We start from the raw sequence: 19,185 nt of genomic DNA on the forward strand, positions 1-19,185 counted from the left end.
CCACCGAAATGTAAAAGAAGATAGAAGTCACAATGACCAGTTGCTAATTTCAGTAGAATGCATTTTATTTAAAGCACCATCAAACATTCATTATCCACAAGTTGAAAATGAGCATAGATAGATTTCAGATCCTCTGACTAGTTGTGACATATTCTCCGGATGCAACACCCCCGCCTTTAACACTGTCCTTTCTCTCTGGTAGCTGCTGGCCTCTGCTGCTGTCATCCTGTGTTGAATTAATCTCTTTGGAGACGGCTGTTGCTAACACCGGCTGAGGGAAGGGAAACAGAAAAGGGAAAAGAGAAAAGGTAGAGGAGAAGAGAGACAAGTACTTTCTCTGACTGTGATTTAAACCGAGTTGTATCTTCTCTGACTGTAGGAGACTTATGGAATACCAGGCTGGGTGGTTACTTAGATGCTCACCGTTTATGTGGTGAATACCTGGATAGTCCATATTGTGTGGAGGTGATTTCTCTAAGTACTGGCATAGGAATAACAAATAATATATAACAAAAGATACTGTCAGGTATAAGGTGGGGCGGGGGAAAGTACAAAAACCTGCATATATATTACACAGCTCCTCTGCTCTGATTCTAACCTTTCCAACAGCAAGTGAACCCAATGAGTTAACTGGCTACAATGGTCAAATTTTCACGAAACAAACACTGACCAGAGGCCACTCAATATGCAGGTATCTGCATTTGTTTGTGCATATCAAGCAATTGAATACACAGCTGGATACTTGCCTATGCAAATAGCAGTTTGTGCATGCAGCCCCCTGAGTTGTGAATGCAAATCAGTGTTCAGGTCTCCCCGCTATCTCCCCCTGCCCGCAGTAGAAGAGATTCAAAAGAGTCTCAGGGATATAATGGTGTTGCAAAGTGTTGGTTGCTGACTTCAGGAGTCCTTGATGCCTGCACAGCCATTCTCAGAATCACTGCACAGCAACCTGGACACCAGCCATTCTGTGAGTGGGTGCATTTGCAGGGGAAAAAGAAAAGAAGAAACTACTTATTGTCTCTGGTGGTGCACAGTCACAGCAGACAGAGTCTTGTGTCTGGTCTTCATGTGTGACTGGCACAAGTCCCACAGCTAAGTCTTTGACTGCCAGCCAAAAGCGGAGTGGCATGCACCTGTCCCTGCTGGGAGACCTGGTGACCCTGAGTTGCCCTAACTGTTCGTTCTTTTCTAACATCGTGTCTACTCACATTTTCTTCAGGATTTCCCTGCCCTGGGTGCCAGGGAACTGCTCTGATGCCAACTGCTTCGACATGGATAAGGCAAGGACCGTTCCCAAGCTGCACTTCGGCACCCTGGAAGCATTCAGCTTACTGGAACAGATGGGGCCCGTCAAGGTGTTCGCGTCCTGCATGCATTAGTGAAGTATCCCCGGCATCACGTCATGTGCAGAGTGAGAAGGGGGCTCCCCCTTACAATACAGCTTGAAGCTTACACTGAGAAAGAAACCTCACTGAAGAGCTCTGACCCTTGCCGACCTGCTCCAGATCGACCTCTGACGACTCCAGCACATTCAGCGTTAATTCTCACAACTGGCTCGAGCCTGGGACCTGGTTGCTCCACAGATTTCTTGAAAGGATTTTGCCTTTCCACTGAACAACTCTCACTCTACCCAGCCCCGCACTGCGATCTCGCTTGGCGTCATACAAAGGAGTAAACATTCTGGTCATCAAGGTGCCATGCTCCTAAGTCCGTTTTCTTTTCTAAACCCAGCTTTTATATATAAAACAACAATAACACTTTGTCCTTTCACAGCATCTTCCATTACATGGATCTCAACACACTTCACCAACGGCCTCCCAACACCCTGTCTGGGAGGGGAGGATATTATTATTATTATAATGCCGTGCCTAGGACCTTTAGTGTATAACTCTCTCGTTTTACGGATGAGGAAGGTGAAGTAGATGCCTCCTGTCTTACAGGAAGTACTTGGCAGATCCAAGAATAAAACTTTCATCTCCTGGCGCTCAGTCCAGTATCTCACTCACAAGACCAGCTTTTCCTCACCATTATGTGTCACCTTTTCCTCTAGAGTGGACCTATTTCAGTGGCAAATATGAATGTTTGATAGATTTTTGACTCCTACCTTTATGCTGGTTTATTGTCACATAGCTTCTCTTGTCGTATTATGTGTACATTTTAACTTACCCCTTTTACAAAAACCAACAAACTGCTGTCTTCTAAAAATAGTTGCACAGAAGACTGGCGGATTCTGCATGACCCCTTCTCCCCTGTTCTGTGAAATTCTTCCGATAAAAATAGTCTTTAGACAGGGGTGAAAGTAAGTCGAGTGACTTACCGGTACTCTGGGGCCAGCTCTGGCCCCTGGAAGAGGCGGGGCCTAGGGCGGAAGGGGTGGGGTTGAGGGGGTCAGAGCCAGCCCCACCCCACCCTGTAAGGTAAGTGCCCCCCGCCACCAGGGTAGCAGCAGCAGCCCGGGGCTCCGGGGGCTATTTAAAGGGCCCGGGGCTCCCCGCTTCTACCACCCTGGCCCTTTAAATAGCCACCGGAGCCCTGGGGCAGCAGAGGCAGCTGGAGCCCCGGCCCTTTAAATAGCCCCTGGAGCCCCTGCTACCCCAGGGCTCCAGGGGCTATTTAAAGGGCCTGCGGCTCCCCTGCTTCTACCTCCCCAGTCCTTTAAATAGCCACCGGAGCCCTGGAGTAGCAGCAGCGGGGCTCCAGTGGCTATTTAAAGGGCCCAGGCGGTAGAAGCAGGGGAGCCCCAGGCCCTTTAAATAGCTGCCGGAGCCCTGTAGCCGCTACCCCAGGGCTCCAGCAGCGGGGCTCTGGAGGCAATTTAAAGGGCCTCGGGCTCCAGCCACAGCTGGGAGCCCCAGGCCCTTTAAATTGCCCCCTGGGGAAACCGGGCTGCCCCAGTACGGTGCACCGGCTCTTGCCGGGACACCGTACCAGGGCGTACCAGCTTACTTTCACCTCTGTCTTTAGATTAAAAAAACTAAACAAAGAGATAAATCTTGTTGCGGAAGCACTGTTCTGATACGCTGGATGTCGGAGCTCATGAGGGAGACATCGTTCTTGTCAGAAAAGGGGTCTGCTCTGTGAGCAGAAAGAGAGATGTTAGAGTGAACACACTGGCTGAAGAGCTGGGCTTATCTCTGACCTTGAGCGAGTCCCTCACTCTCTTTGTAGCCCATTTCCACCCTGCAAAACGGTGGTAATAACCTGCCCTTTCTCCTTTGTCTGTCCTGTCTATTTAGATTGCAAGCTCTTCAGGGCAGGGACCGACTCTTGCTATATGTTTGCACAGAGCCTAGATGCGGCCCAATCTCAGCTGGGGCTTCTAGGCGTTTCTGCAGAACAAACAAGAATAGGAAGAAGAAAGTAATCTGAACTGTAGCCAATGATAAAAGACATTAGGTGTATATTTAGACAATAGAGGTGAAATATAAGTATTCATTAATGCTGTAACACAGGGCCTACAGGCCTGAGGCCTGTAAAATATTTAGTTTAGCCAAATTAGATTTTAGGATTTAGGATAAATTAGCATAAGTAAGTTAATAATAAACCTGCTGAGCTTGTGACTATGTCTGTGATATGCTGGTGTTTTGAAAATACCTGCTGAGTTTGGATAATAATGTCTAGGAGAGATCAGTAGACCCCACAAGATGACCATTGGTAGCCGGGGTGAAATGTTAGAGACTTCCTTAAGGTAACTGACTGTTACTATGATGATAAGATGACATAAATGCTCATGGGTATAAGGAGAACTGATGATACCACCTGAAAAATGGGTCACCCCAAAAGTAGTGGTGTGTAGAAATTTAAATAAGGAAAAGGGGTTAAAACCTTCATAAATATCCATGAACCCAGCAGGCACCAGTGTAACACATTATATAAGCTTTATCCCGGCCTGCACGCCTTAGTAGGGGGAAACGCTAGGATGACAACCACTGGTGGTGACAATGAGGATGAGAACTAACACTTTAGGTTTTTCCGCAAGGCATGGTGCGTGTAACACAAACACTGTGTGTTCTGCGTTGGTCTCTCCTTCCTAGGGTGACCAGACAACAAATGTGAAAAATCGGAACAGGGGGTAGGGAGTAATAGGAGCCTATATAAGAAAAAGACCCAAAAATCGGAACTGTCCCTATCAAATCTGGTCACCCTACTCCTTCCTTTACCAGATTGCAGGGTGCAAAGTGTTGTTTGGTTGGCTAATAGAAGCAATTATTATAAAAAGAACACTGTGTTGTCCCTATTCTGTAACATAGGGTACCCCCTTCTCTTAGGGTTGCCAACCCTCCAGGATTGTCCTGGAATCTCCAGGAATTAAAGATTAATCTTTAATTAAAGATGATATCATGTGACGTAACCTCCAGGAATAAATCCAGCCAAAACTGGCAACCCTACTTTCTATCAATAACCTCTCTACTGTAGTCACTCTTGAGGCTGAATTCTCACAGATTACAACAGGTGTAAACCCTCACCTTGGGGTGGGTAGTTAGGTGAAGTAACCCATAACTACAGATCAGGCTATACAATTCTGCTCTTTTAGAAGTCAATATGTATTTTGTAATTAGTTTTGATGTGTTTAGGCTCAAATCCCTAGCATAGGGGAAAGCATAACTAGGCTGAAATATATATAGGTCCAAGTAAGGTGGCCCTCGGTGAGAATGACACACCACTCTAACCACAGAATAGCTAGACACTACTGAAATAAGTAATGCTCTCAAGGAAAAGAAGATAGACTGTGCCACAACTGACCCATATAAAGAAGCCCTTGAGGAATTCCACCATGATTTCAACAATTTCCATCCCACCATCAACCACAGCCTGGACCAGTCCACACAAGAGATCCACTTCCTGGACACTACAATGCTAATAAGCGATGGTCACATAAACACCACCCTATACCGGAAACCTACAGACCACTATTCCTACCTACATGCCTCCAGCTTTCACCCAGAGCACACCACATGATCCACTGTCTACAGCCAAGCTCTACGATACAGCCGCATTTGTTCCAACCCCTCAGACAGAGACAAACACCTACAAGATCTCTATGAAGCATTCTTACAACTACAATATCCACTTGCTGAAGTGAAGAAACAGATTGACAGAGCCAGAAGAGTACCCAGAAGTTACTTACTAGAGGACAGGCCCAACAAAGAAAATAACAGAACGCCACTAGCCATCACCTTCAGCCCCCAATTAAAACCTCTCCAACGCATCATCAAGGATCTACAGCCTATGCTGAAGGATGACCCATCACTCTCACAGATCTTGAGAGACAGGCCAGTCCTTGCTTACAGACAGCCCCGCAACCTGAAGCAAATACTCACCAGCAACCACACACCACACAACAGAACCACTAACCCAGGAACCTATCCTAGCAACAAAGCCTGTTGCCAACTATGTCCACCTATCTATTCAGGGGACACCATCATAGGGCCTAATCACATCAGCCACACTATCAGAGGCTCGTTCACCTGCACATCCACCAATGTGATATATGCCATCATGTGCCAGCAATGCCCCTCTGCCATGTACATTGGTCAAACTGGACATTCTCTATGTAAAAGAATAAATGGACACAAATCAGACGTCAAGAATTATAACATTCATGAACCAGTCGGAGAACACTTCAATCTCTCTGGTCATTCGATTACAGACCTAAAAGTGGCAATTCTTCAACAAAAAAACTTCAAAAACAGACTCCGATGAGAGACTGCTGAATTGCAATTAATTTGCAAACTGGGTACAATTAATTTAGGCTTGAATAAAAACGGGGAGTGGATGTGTCATTACACAAAGTAAAACTATTTCCCCATGTTTATCCCCCATACCCCAATGTTCCTCAGACGTTCTTGTCAACTGCTGGAAATGGCCCACCTTGATTATCACTACAAAAAGCTCTGCCCCCCCCCCCCCACTCTCCTGCTGGTAATAGCTCACCTTAAGCGATCACTGTCTTTACAGTGTGTATGGTAACACCCATTGTTTCATGTTCTCTGTGTATATAAAACTCCCCACTGTATTTTCCACTGCATGCATCCGAAGAAGTGAGCTGTAGCTCACGAAAGCTTATGCTCAAATAAATTTGTTAGTCTCTAAGGTGCCACAAGTCCTCCTTTTCTTTTCACAATGCTGAAGGTGACCTACCAGCAACAAGCTGACCTAACTGCAGTAATATAGGGGTTGTACACAGACAAGACTGGCCCTGACTTGACTAACTAATCAGAATACCCTGCATGCTAATCAGACTGCCCAGCAGACTGGGTAGCACTGACTACATTAACTAAAACAACGTAGAGATTTCCCCAGCCTGCCCAACAGACTGTCAAGTGACCAGATTAGCCAATTAAAATGGCCTGTGTACAGTCAGCCTACAGACTAGCCTGCCATGGATCTGATTAACAAACTCGGAAAGTGTGGGGAGCACACAGACTGGCCACCAGCCTGGTTCGGACCAGATTGACCGCCGAAAATAATCAGGGCTTTGCAAAGTCTGCCCCTGAAGACTGGCGCTAACCAGATTAAAGAAATACACTGAAGAGAGAAAATGTCTCACAGCCCAGTTTTGAGCTTTTACTTCACATTTTGACATTACATTAGCAGTGGCAGGGGACCAGCATTTTATCTTTCTCCTGCCGCTGAAAATGTTGACTGACTATGGATCCCTAGGGGGAGATGGGGCAGAGTGAGGCCAATGGGACTTTTACCATTGGCTCCAATGGGAGCAAAGTTAGGCCCATGTAGATAGTGTTTGAGAATCCCATCCTGAATGTTTAGGCAGGGTTCATTTTAGTTGGTGGCTTGTCCTCTCTGCATTCACCACAACCGAGAAAGGGACTACACTGCACTGTGGCCAGTAAATGACCAATCGGGAGCTTGCTGCTTGAAGTCTCAATGGGAGACGAACTTTGCACCCAGTCTGGAGTCAAGTGTCCTTGCTGGAGAGAGAGAAAATGCAAGTTTAGGATCGGGGGAAGTCACCCAGGGCACAGCCTCGCAGTCTGCTGAGCGGTAGTGTGGCTGTCTGCATACACAGGAAAACCATAACTTGAGTCAAAGGCCTTTTCCATTGGCGTAATATTTAATTTCATCACAGTGGGGTGGCTTCTCCAAATGCTGCCACTGACTTCACTTATGTTCAGATCTTCCAAAGTAATTTTGACGTGCATTTGAGCTGGACCATATTGCAATTACTGGCTCCGGTACCCATGCCAGTTTCTGTACAGATCCTCCCAAGGATCTAATGATGATCTAACAATGATGTCAATGAAGTTATTCCTGATTTACACCAGTGCAGATTAGAATCAGGCCCTCATTCTTTGTCCATGCAAAGTGGTTGTCTGTTGGCTTTTTTACTCCCTCGCATTTACCCTCCGTCTCACTGGTCTCCACTTTGTTTCTTTTCCTGTCTGAACTACTGTGATAGGCATTTACACTCTAAGACCCCAATTTCAGTTTGCTTTGTTAAAAAAACCAGGAAAGTGCATCCAAAAACTGACATCAAAGGACTCACCTTTGGCTTAGCCTTTCTCTGTTTCACCAAAAACGAGCACAAGCTGACACTCCTGTTGAACTAATACCAAATGAGTATTCACAAACTTCCGTTAGTCGCTGCACAATGGGACCACCGCTTGGTATGTGGTGGGGGCTGCTGCACAAGTCCAAAAGGGAATGGTGACGAACGGCTGCTGTCACAAAAGAGCCTCTGTCTGGAACCCACCCACCAGACAACTTCAGATGACAAGACAAATGGAAAAAGAGGAGAAGGAAGACGTGAGACTGTGAAAATGGGAGCATTTTACCCCAAGGTGGGGTATGTTTAGTATTTGCCAGCAGTGCCCAGAGTGTTCAGACAGGCATCTCTTGTTGCTTTATAAATCTCGCCGAGTACAAAGATTGCTTCATGGGTGGGGACAAAGCTTCCCCCTCCTGGCTGTTCGGTTCTGCAATAACTGTGACTTCCGAGTTGTTAAACCAATGGATCCATGGGGTGTGCCTCCAGCCATCCTTTCAGCCCACTCTTGCTCTGCCACCAAAACACCCCTCTACAGTGTTGTGGCAGGAACCCCGGGGAGAACATCTGTGCAGGTTCCTTGTCTCTCTCCAGCAGAACCACTCTGCAGCAGGACATTCTGATCAAGATGAAGAGTAAGGGGTCAATTCGGCTTGACTTTGCTCATTGCACACAGCTGTCTAAGCCCAATGGAGTGAGTTGACATCTTCAGCTGGCATGTGTGTGTTTGCACAGCTCACATTTGCAAGCACCAATCAGGTGACTGGGTGCTGTTTAAATTATGCATGCAAGTGAATCTTTGCACACCCCAATGCGGTTGCTTGCCCACTTTTGGGGGGCAGTCAGCCGCTGCTGCAACTAGAACAGGACTGAAAGTTTAGTTTGGTTTTAGAAGACAGATTTCACTTTGCTGATCCTGATTCTGTAGCTGAGATTTCCACTGATGTCAATGGGAGTGCCATGTGTTGAACAAGCAAAAAATATATGATAAAGATCCTCACTGAGGATAAGAGGCTCCTCACTGCTGTTCAGCAAGAAGAATTTTGCTCATAATCTATAAATCACATACTATAAATAATAACTAGAAACCACAAATGCACCACCCTTGATTGATGGTATCTCTTTGGGGTTTTATTTTTTAATTTCTGAAGCCATTCGGATAGGAGACACAGTGTTCTGCAGACTCGGCTTGTTTTGAACCCAGTGAACTTGACACGTGTCCTTTAGGGAGGCTCCCATAGCCCATGATTTGGGGCTGAGTTGCAGAACATTGATCACAGATGTCCCCGCTGTCCCCACTAGTCTCTTGCGAACAACTTCAGAAGCCAATCCCACAAAGACCGACATAATCTAAACAGAAGATATGATAGAAAACAGAGGTTTTAGGAGTAGTTTATGTAAAACTTAAAACGGCAAATTTCGTTTTCAAGTGTTTCTTTCCTCCTCCTCTAGAAACCTGGGCATTTGATCATTTCACAGGGTTGGCAAAAGGAGGACAATATGGATAATGTTGGCTCAGATCAATTTTTTGTGTGTAAGCCTTTTTTTTTTTTTGGCAGAATCAGGGTTTGCAAGAAGCAGATAAAACTTTGCCGTTGAAGAACTCCTGACAGCCAGAAACAGCTGCATGCCAGCAAATCAGTACTTAACAAGAGAGATCATCTCGTTAGCCAGGTAAGAGATGGAGACAGAAATCCAGAGAGCTTTCTTGTGAGGATATAAATGAAACAGTTGTTTAGCAATTACTCCAAGACAGTAAATCTCTGTCTATGAACCCTCTTACAGATAAAATCTAAACTTGGTTTGCCCTCCTCATACAACACACATGCATATGCATACCGGCTGCTACATAGCTCATCGATATTTTATTCACATCACACTCCAAGGAGCTCACTGACTGGAATTCAATAGAAACTGTTCTCTGTGTGAAAGTAATTTCAGAAAGTAATCTAGTTTATGGAAATGAAAGGCATCAAAACACAAAAAAACACTGTTTCTGTACAAGTGCTTTGCTTCAAATATTTGACATGGAAATTTATATAATCCCTTTGGGGCACACGGGTTTCACGAGAGTTAACATCTTTTGAAATGAATTTCACAAATGTTTATTTGGAATACCAGGCATACAAATAATTTAGAATATCAAGGCATCTTGTTGAATCAGTCTTAATGATACAGATCTCCGATGGTTGTGAAGGTTAAAAGGTATGTATTTTAATTGGGTATGCAGAAGATGTCATTTTCAATCATTGTACTGCAGGCAGAGGATAATATTGCTTTCAAATTCTAAGCTTTCCGATACATCCAGCTTGACTTTCTCTGTTACTTAAAGAATGAAATGCAAACATTTTTCACATTTTATTTAAGTGTGTGCGGCATGTACTAAATGCAGAAGTGGGCTTTGGACAAAGGCCTTAGACTTTTACCATCTGCCTTTCTCTAGCTAGGTTTGTACATGACCCCTTTCACTGCAGTATTTGAGCACCTCACCAACATGGAAGAATTTATCCTCACATACCCCTGTGAGACAGGGACATGCCATTATCCCCCTTTGACAGAGAAATTAAGTGACTTGTCCAAGATCACACAGGAAATCTGTGGCAGAGGCAGGAATTGAATCCAAGTCCAGTGCCTTAACTTTACAAGCAGCTTTCCACTCCATTGGAAGCACTGGCCCCAGCCTAGTTTAGGCCACAAGTAAAACTAGTCTGATTGACACAGGGAAGTCCTTAATTAATCATTCCTATTCTGTGCAGGGATTCAACTGTGTACAGTAAATAGGACCTACGGCCACACACCCATGGCCAGAAAGAAATATTGGATAGCTACCTATTTATTGAGCTCCATCCATCCTGTGCGCTGAAGGAGGCAGAGGCCCTGTAGAAAAAATTGTATGTGATCATTTAATTAAAGACTGTATCATAATGCATATGCACAGGGCGGTCAAATTAAGATTGCACAAGAAACCTGACTACTGACATATCCTAACTTTTGAGCGCTTGCCTTTTGCAACCGTCGCGTTCTTTTAATGTAGGGGTTTTTTCATGTAGTTTCCTAAGTTGACTAAAAAGCCAAAAAAGACAGTTACCTTTTCCATAACGGGTGTTCTTCGAGATGCGTTGCTCACGTCCATTCCATTGTAGGTGTGTGTGCTCGTCACATACGCTGGTGCCAGAAGTTTTTCCCTCAGCAGTATCCGTAGGGGACCAGCTCTGGCGCCCCCTGGAATGGCGCATGCATGGCACGGTATAAGGGGCACCGCCAGCTCCCGCCACCCTCAGTTCCTTCTTGCCAGAAACTCCGACAGTGGGGAAGGAGGGCGGGTCATGGAAAGGACATGAGCAACACATCTCAAAGAACACCAGTTACAGAAAAAGTAACTGCCTTTTCTTCTTCGAGTGCTCGCTCATGTCCATTCCACATTAGGTGACTCCGAAGCAGTACCCCTGGAGGTGGGTAGGAGTTCACGGACGTGTAGATTGCAACACAGCTCTGGCGAACCCAGCATCGTCCCTGGCCTGCTGAGTGATAGTGTAATGAGCGGTAAATGTGTGGACAGAGGATCACGTTGCAGCTCTATAGATGTCCTGGTTAGGGATGTGTGCCAGGAAGGCCACCAAAGATGCCTGAGCTTTCGTCAAGTGGGCTCTGACAATCGGCAACAGTGGAACCCCCACCAGGTCGTAACAGGTCCTTGTGCATGAGGTGATCCAATTGGAAATCCTCTGCGAGCACACCGGATGACCCTTCATCCTATCCGCTGTAGCGATGAAGAGTTGAGTCGATTTACGGAAAGGCTTGGTACGTTCTAAGTAAAAAGCCAAGGCCCTCCAGACATCCAGGGCGTGAAGACACCTCTTCTCACTGGTTTTGTGTGGTTTGGGAAAGAACACCGGAAGGAAGATGTCCTGGTTCATATGGAAGGTGGAGACCACCTTTGGCAGGAAGGCTGGGTGGGGCCACAACTGAACCTTATCTTTGTAGAAGACCGAGGCAGTTCTGAGGTCAAGGCTTTAATTTCTCAGACCTATCTCACTGACTTCACCACCACCAGGAACGTGACCTTCCATGACAGATGGGAAAGGGAGCAGGACCCCAGAGGTTCAAAGGGCAGGCCAGTGAGCCTAGAGAGGACCAAATTAAGATCCCATCGTGGGACAGGAGCCTGCACCTGCAGGAAGAATCTCTGCAACCCTCTCAAGAATCTGAACTTCATGTCATGGGAGAATACCGTCTGTCCTTGGATCGGCAGGTGAAAAGTGGGGATGGCCTCAAGATGCACTCTAATGGAAGTGTGCGCCAGACCCTGGCTCCTCAAATGGAGCAAATAGTCCATGTTCCTGTATGGCGGAACATGAGGGAGAGATGTCCCATTCTGACACCCAGAGGGAAAACCTCATCCACTTGGCCAGGTAAGACAGTCTAGTTGAGGGCTTCCTACTTTGGAAGGAGTCCAACAGGTCCTCCTGGACTCCTTCCAAACAGCTCTGCTCCTCCGGGTTCAGTCACACAATATCCATGCCGAGAGGTGGAGGAATCCAAGGTTGGGGTGTAAGAGCTGACCATGGTCCTGTGACGGCAGCTCCAGTTGGTTGGGTAGGGGCTAGGGAGGGGCCGCTGACAGGCTCATGAGCATGCCGAACCAATGCTGGTGAGGCCACGCCAGGGCGATCATGATAACCTTGATCTTTGCCATGGCCCTGCTGATGAGAGGAATTGGAGGGAATGCGTACATCAGGCCTTCTGACTATGACAGGAGGAAGGCATCAGGGAGGGAGACCTTGCTCAGAACCTGTCGAGAACAAAACCGGTGGAATTTCCTGTTCTGTCTGGTAGCGAATAGGTCCACTTGGGGAGTTCTCCACCTCAGGAAGATCATGCAGGCTACCTCTGGATGGGGCGACCACTCGTAGTGAGAGGAGAAGTCCCTGCTGAGCTGGTCTACCAGCATATTCCTGACACCGGGAAGGTGACAAGCTTCCAAGTGAATTTCGTGGCTGATACAGAAGTCCCACAGACGGAGTGCCTCTTGACAGAAAGCCAACGAGAGCACTCCCCCTTGCCTGTTGATGTAGAATATCGAGGCTGTGTTGTCCGTTAAGACTCGTACCACCTTGCCTGACAGGTGGGGAAAGAAGACTCCACATGCCAGCCGGACCGCTCAGAGCTCTTTGACGCTTATGTGTAACCGTGCCTCCTCCAGGGACCATATCCCCTGTGTCTGGTGGATGCTGATATGTGCCCCCCACCAAGGTCCAAGGTGTTCGACACCAACTCAATGGAGTGAGGAGGGTTGTCGAATGGAACCCCTTCCACAACTGTCCTGCGGTCGGTCCACCTTCGCATTGAGATTTCTATTGCCTGGGGGATGGTAATGATCTTCTCCAGAGGGTCTCGGAACTGGGAATAGATAGTCGCCACCATGCTGCATCCAGAGCCTGGCATGGTGGACCATGTAAGTGCACGCTGCCATGTGGCCCAGCAGGTGCAGGTAGACCCTGGCTGTAGTCAGAGGGGACGTGGAGACTTCCGCGATGAAGTTCGCCAGCGTGTGGAACCTTTCCAGCGGCAGGAACGCTCTGGCGCAGGTAGAGTCAAGGACCGCTTTGAAGAACTCTATCCTCTGCACTGGCACTGACGTTGACTTTTTGTCGTTCACCAGTAGGCCCAGAGAGCAGCACATGGCTTGAAGCACTGCAACATCCCTTTGGACTTGAGACAATAATGTAGTTGGCACTGCCAGTACCGGGGCTTCTCCCGCAGGCAGGGAACCTTGCTCCAAGTTGGAGCTACCAGTGGAGTGATTGGTCCCAGGCAACCAGGATCAGGCTGAGCGGTGGCTCTTGTCCAACCAATGCCGGTCACTGTGTCCCAAAGCCAACCTGTCCAAGCAAGACTGTCTTGGTTCAGCAGATCTGCATCAGACACCAGCAATCCGCACCTCATGCTACTCGATCAGTACCAGGACACTGAATGGGACTGGAAACTATGGGTCAGTTGCTGGGAGGATCATCCATCGTCTTGGAGACAAGGCGATGACAGCCAGGTGGCCGGTGGTCTCTGGTGTCCAATCAGTGCCGGGATCAGTATTGGGCCCTTGGAGACAGTTGGGGCCGGTCCCGGAGTTCTTGCCGGGTGGCACATGCCTCAGAGGGTCTGCACCAATCTACTGGCAAGGTACACCTCGAGTCCCTCGATCAATGCGTCCGGTGTGGGGACCAAAGAGGGCTCCATAGAGCCTGCCTCTCCAGTCCTGAGGTGTGACGGCTTCGAGCGAGTGAATGTTGGCAGGACGTCCCTCTTGATGGGGATCAGTACCGCTGAGGCAGGGACACATGCATAGGTCCCAACACGGGCTTTCCCCGAGACTGGGGTACCATGGGAGCTGGTGTGGGCAGCACAGGGAGCGTCAAGATCTCTTGAGCTGCCCAAAGAGCTTTGGGCATCGATGGCATCTGAAGCTGGCTAGGGCCTGCACTGTTATCCAGGATCACAGGCGAAGCATGGGATGGGCTGCACCTCTCGATTTGAGATGGGGTCCGACTTCCCAAAGGGGGTGTTGAGCTGCTTAGCACAGATTGTGGCTCACCCCCAGCCCTCTCCTGCCCCTATGGGAGGTGAGAGATCTTCCCCTCCCCCTCTTTTTCCGCTTCTTCCCCGGAGCCGTGGATGGGGGCTGGTGCTGGCTCATGGACAGCGCCGGCGGAGCACTGCACATGGAGGCCCCGGTGCTCAGTGCAGAGACGGACTGTTCCTCCGGTGCCGGAGTGAGTGCCGACTCCATCAGGAGCACTTTCAGGTGGATATCGCGCTCCTTCTTCATCCTAGGTTTAAAGGACTTGCAGATATGGCACTTGTCACTTATGTGCCCTTGGCCTAAGCACCTTATGTGATATGTGGATCACTGATGATATAAGGTGATCACCTTATGTGATATGTGGATCATTTGCAGCGATCGCAGGGTTTAAAGCCTGGGTACAGGGCATGCCCCATCCCCTGGCTGAGTCCCATTTGGGACTAACCAAAAGTTGATGATTACTGCTAAGGGTAACTAAGAAACTAACAACTATATTACAGGTTTTCAAGGTTCACAAGAACATAAAACGAAACACTGCTAGCCGAAGCAGCCGATGTTCCAGCACCGTCACTGACAGCAAGAAGGAACTGAGCGTCGGGGGAGCCAGTGGTGCCCCCTTATACCATGAGCACCCTGCAGGGGGCGCCAGAGCCGGTCCCCTACAGATACTGCTGAGGGAAAAACTTCCAGCACTGGTGTATGTGGCGAGCACACACACCTAATATGGAATGGACATGAGAAGGCACCCAAAGAAGAAACAGAAATTCCATCATGTGGAACAATACTGAATCCCTACAATGTTATCAGAAGGGTTGGAATCTAGAGATCCACAGCAAAACCTCTAGTTCTTGATCTAATGGAATAGCTGGTAGCAGCAGTAGGCTGTTACCCTGTATGTGGACCTACTACTAGAAGGTGACAAGACACTTTGTGAGTGGGTGTCACAGCAGAGGACTGTTGAGATTCAGGAGTCCTGTGCTTTATTCCAGGTTCTGATGTGGAGTCTCCAGTGGTTACAGATGTGGTTCGTTCCCTGTTCCCCACACTTGCCCCCTTCTGCCCTTGTCCCCTAGCAGGTACCCCTGGTGTGGGGTAGATTGCATCCAGGCTGAGCATGCTCTGCCCCACCCCACCTCACAGATTGTTTCTTTGCAGCTTGTGCCCCACCTCCACTCCTCACCCCTCTGTATTCCACTCTGCGAGCTTCCTTGGTCTCCTCTTCCAGCAGTGGGAGAATTGAGAGCACAGGATGGAGCGACAGACTCTCTGCTCTTAGTTCCTGGTGCCACAGTAGCCCCTGTCTGCCAGGAGGTGCAACTGAGGAAAATCCTGCTCATCCCCTGTAGCCCCTGGGGAGGGGCGGAGCATGCTCAGCGTGGATACAATCCGCAGAGAATTTATCTGTCAAACTTTAACAAAGCTCTACTTAAAAGCTCATAATTTGGCCAAATATGGGTAGATTTCTACAAGGATGCGAAAAGCACTTCGCTGACACAAGGGCAACCCCTCTACCAAATTTCAAGCCCGGGCGCTCCAAAGCGTGGAGGAGATAGCGCTTGTCAGCAAAACAGTAGCGAGAATTTTTAAACATATTTTCCCTGAGCTTTGCTCTGAGCAACAGCTGAACTCTCTTAGCTGAAACTTTAAATAAATAAATATATATAAATAAATAAAAGTAACTCAGCCAGAGGCAGACACTGAGCATGGACAAGGTTGGGAAAGTTAAAAGCAACTGAAAACAGGGTCTTATGATGAAAAGTGTTAGAAAACCCTAGCTGTTGGTGGTGTTACCAGCTATACCTACAATTTTGCTCATAATGAGCCTGATTCTGATTTCAAGTACACCAGTGTTAGTCAGGAATATCTCTACCGAAGTCAAGGGGGTTACACACACTGTGAAACCTGCATGAGATCTTAGTCAGGGCCAAGTTTTGCAGGAGACAGTTTGGTCACAAAGTTCCCTTTTGATTTCCTTCTTCAGTTACCCAGTTGTTATTCCCCACTCCCACCCCCTCCTCTAGGCATTCATACCATGGCATGTGAGCACACACACCCACTCCCCAATTCTGAAACTCCCCTCTCATTAAGGCAGCCAGCAAGTAACACAAAGGCCTCTGTTTTGCTTCAGTCCCTTTTATGAATAGGTGGAACGAATGATAAGCAGAGGAAGCAGGAAGGAAAGCTGTCCAAAACGGGGCATCAGTTTTCCTTAGGGAAAGGCTTTTCAAATCCACGCTTGTACTTTCCCATCCCCATCTAACACCGCCATTCCATTACTATCACGACAGTGGATTCTACCTAGCAATTAAATATTAAGCTTACCTTTTCAAAGCTGCTGAAAGGATTTGGAGACCCAGTTCCCCAAAATCTCATCCTTCGTGTATACTGATGTTTTCTTTTCTCACCTCCTGGTTCAACTAGGCCATCTCTGGCCACTAGAAACTACAAACCAGTTGGGCAAGCTGCAAAAGCAGATTCATGAGCAGTGCCAAATAGCAGCATCTATTGGGAGAAAAAGGCATGCCGAAGATCATTTCAGGTAAATGTGGGTGACTTGTAATGTACGGGGGCACACCGCAAACGGAGCCTCAAAGGTTACATAGCATCAAAGTGAATGGGCTGCAAGGGGCTTTATTCACCACTAACTCAGCAAGCCATGCTATGAGACAAGTTTCCATTGCAGGGCTGGGGGAGTTAAGATTGCAGTTCCTAGAAGTTGTGGGCATCATTTATTCCTCGAGTCCAGTGATAAAAATGCATCCCTACCCTCCCTCCCGTGAGCTAGCAACCTGACTCCCCCATCAGAAGAACCCAGATGCTGTGAATAGATTTAAATAAGGTTTGGCTACACTGGTGACCATAACAATTGCTGTTATGGAAGGTAAGCTAAAATAAGAGTAATCAACGCGCCTGCTTCAGGGTGTAAACTGATCCTCCACAGACAGCATCACTGCATAAGTTATCGGGGAGGGAATGCTTCTCTTCTCCTGAAGTATCAAGTACTGGCCACTGCCCGAGGCAGAATACTGGGCTAGATGGTTCAATTCTCTGATCTGGCATGTTAAATTCTATCCACATATGACCTGTGAGAGAGAGAGAGAGAGAAGTTTTAAATATGAGTAACAACTTGTTAATATGGGGGGAAAAAAATCTTTTCCCAGGAATGGTTCTTTAAAAAGTTTCCCAAGAAGATTGCATTGTTTTATGTAATGTATTTGGGGGAGGGGGTGCACGCAGGCTGTTTTGTTTTGTTTGAACAGAACACAGAATGTCATTCAAGAGATCGGTTCCCACAGCCATTCCAGTTTCCATTATATTTCGCTTTTTGGAGCACTGAAAGTTAATTCTTCTAACTGTCTACTGGCTTTCCAGGTACTTTCAGATCTGATTAATCCAAATCCATCGGTAAACCCAATTTTACTTCAGATTAAAAAAGATTCAAATTAACAACTGAGCGAGAGCCGGAAACTGTAAGAGAGTACTTATGTCTTGTCCCTCCAACACTCAGGCAATACGATTAGTCTCTGTATTTCTAAGGTACCTGACACTGACTTACAACCTCAGTCATTATTTATTTACGACGATGCCCACGATATAAAAGGGACGGTCCTTGCCCTCAGGAGCTCATAGTCTAAGGACAGACTTGTTAGGGAGACAGGTGAAGGGAAGGAGAACAACAAATAGGGGATTTTTATACATCAGCTATATTCACAGTAGGCAGCACTGGAGAAGAGGGTGTCAAAGGCGGCTTTAATGTGGACATGGCTGGGGCCTTCAGGATAAGCACAGGGAGATGGTACCGCACACAGGGGGCTGTGTGGAGAAATGCACGGAGGTGATGGCACGGACAAGCAGGGGAACAAGGATGGGATCAATGTCAGAGTGCGGGTGGGGTGACAATGCCAGGCTCAGCACGGAGCGATAGGTAGGGAGGGTCAGAGTTATATGGAGATGTGAAAGTAGTGAGGAGCCCACATGCGATAGCCTCAGTTTACCCAAATCTCACTTATCTGAGATCTGCTGTGACCCGAAATGGGCTCACGTTGGCTAATATCTGGTAATACAGCCATGTAACGCTCCTCCAGAACTGAACTGGTTCAGTATCTCCAGTGACAGCCACGGCTGTAACGCAGTCTGAGCGTGGATTTGCCTCATGGCGGGGGTTGTTGGGATTCCCCCCAGGTGCTCATTTGGAACCCACACAGACACGCTGCATGGAAACCATTCAGGTTTATGATGATGATTACTGGCCTGCAAAGGATTTTGTACAAAAATCGAAACCCCAGATTGGAGGGTTTGGAGATTTTTTTCCTTCCCATTTTGTAAAAAAGCAAAACTTTCCCAGCACACTCAGCTGAACTCAGAGCAACCTCCTCCCCCAGTTCCTTACCTGGCAGTGGCAGGGCCTCTCGAACCGAGTGGAGGGGGCCTGGTTTCACTCTCTAATGCTGGGTCTTTCCCCTTTAGGGAGAAGCTTGACTGTCCTGCTGTCTCCTCCCACTTCAGTTGAGACGTCCAGCCAGTGGACATCACAAACCTCCTTTCTCATCTGAAAGGGGGGGGGGGGGGGCTTGGGGTTTGGGGAGAAACCCATGTGTCCTCTTCACTCTCTGCAGGCAAGAGAGATACTATTGTGGTCTCAGCCTTTCAACGTGTAAAGGTGTGACAGCTGACAGATACACCAGGGGTTTCGCTGGCCACCTCCAGAGCTGACAGCATGCATGGCATCAGTGTGAGCTAAAGAGACACACTTCCCTAGATAAGGCTGTAACAAGCTCATATCCTCTGTGCTTGGGCACAGAGGGAGACCTGCAACACACGCTCACCAGTGCCTTACAAAGGCAATTTGGGGTTTCCTTCACAATATACACCCCAGAACACACAGCTTGCTTGTAGGTCACAAGATCCCCTAGCCTCCATCCCTGGGAAATTAGAGGCTGCCATGTGAAGATGAAACTTTCAGACTGTGTACATGCATACACACTGCACTCTGGGGTGCAAGCTGCAGGGAAACCCCAGCTAGCTGTATGTTTTTGAAGAAAGAGATCTGCAGGACTCAGGCAAGTGGGTGCTGGGCTAGGAGGAGCCAACACACCCAAAC

General features: G+C 47.7%; 1 long non-coding RNA gene across 1 annotated transcript; it reads right to left on the reverse strand.

Moving 5' to 3' along the window:
- Positions 1–8,398: 8,398 nt before the first annotated feature.
- On the reverse strand, positions 8,399–16,577 carry LOC125637953 (uncharacterized). Its single transcript, XR_007357118.2, has 3 exons — positions 16,407–16,577; positions 10,337–10,384; positions 8,399–8,857 (listed from the first exon to the last, which is right to left on the reverse strand). It is a non-coding gene; the product is annotated as an uncharacterized LOC125637953 (long non-coding RNA).
- Between the last annotated feature and the right edge of the window lie 2,608 nt (positions 16,578–19,185).

Source organism: Caretta caretta, chromosome 6 (assembly GCF_965140235.1).
Source record: "Caretta caretta isolate rCarCar2 chromosome 6, rCarCar1.hap1, whole genome shotgun sequence".
In the NCBI taxonomy this organism is placed as follows: Eukaryota; Metazoa; Chordata; order Testudines; family Cheloniidae; genus Caretta; species Caretta caretta.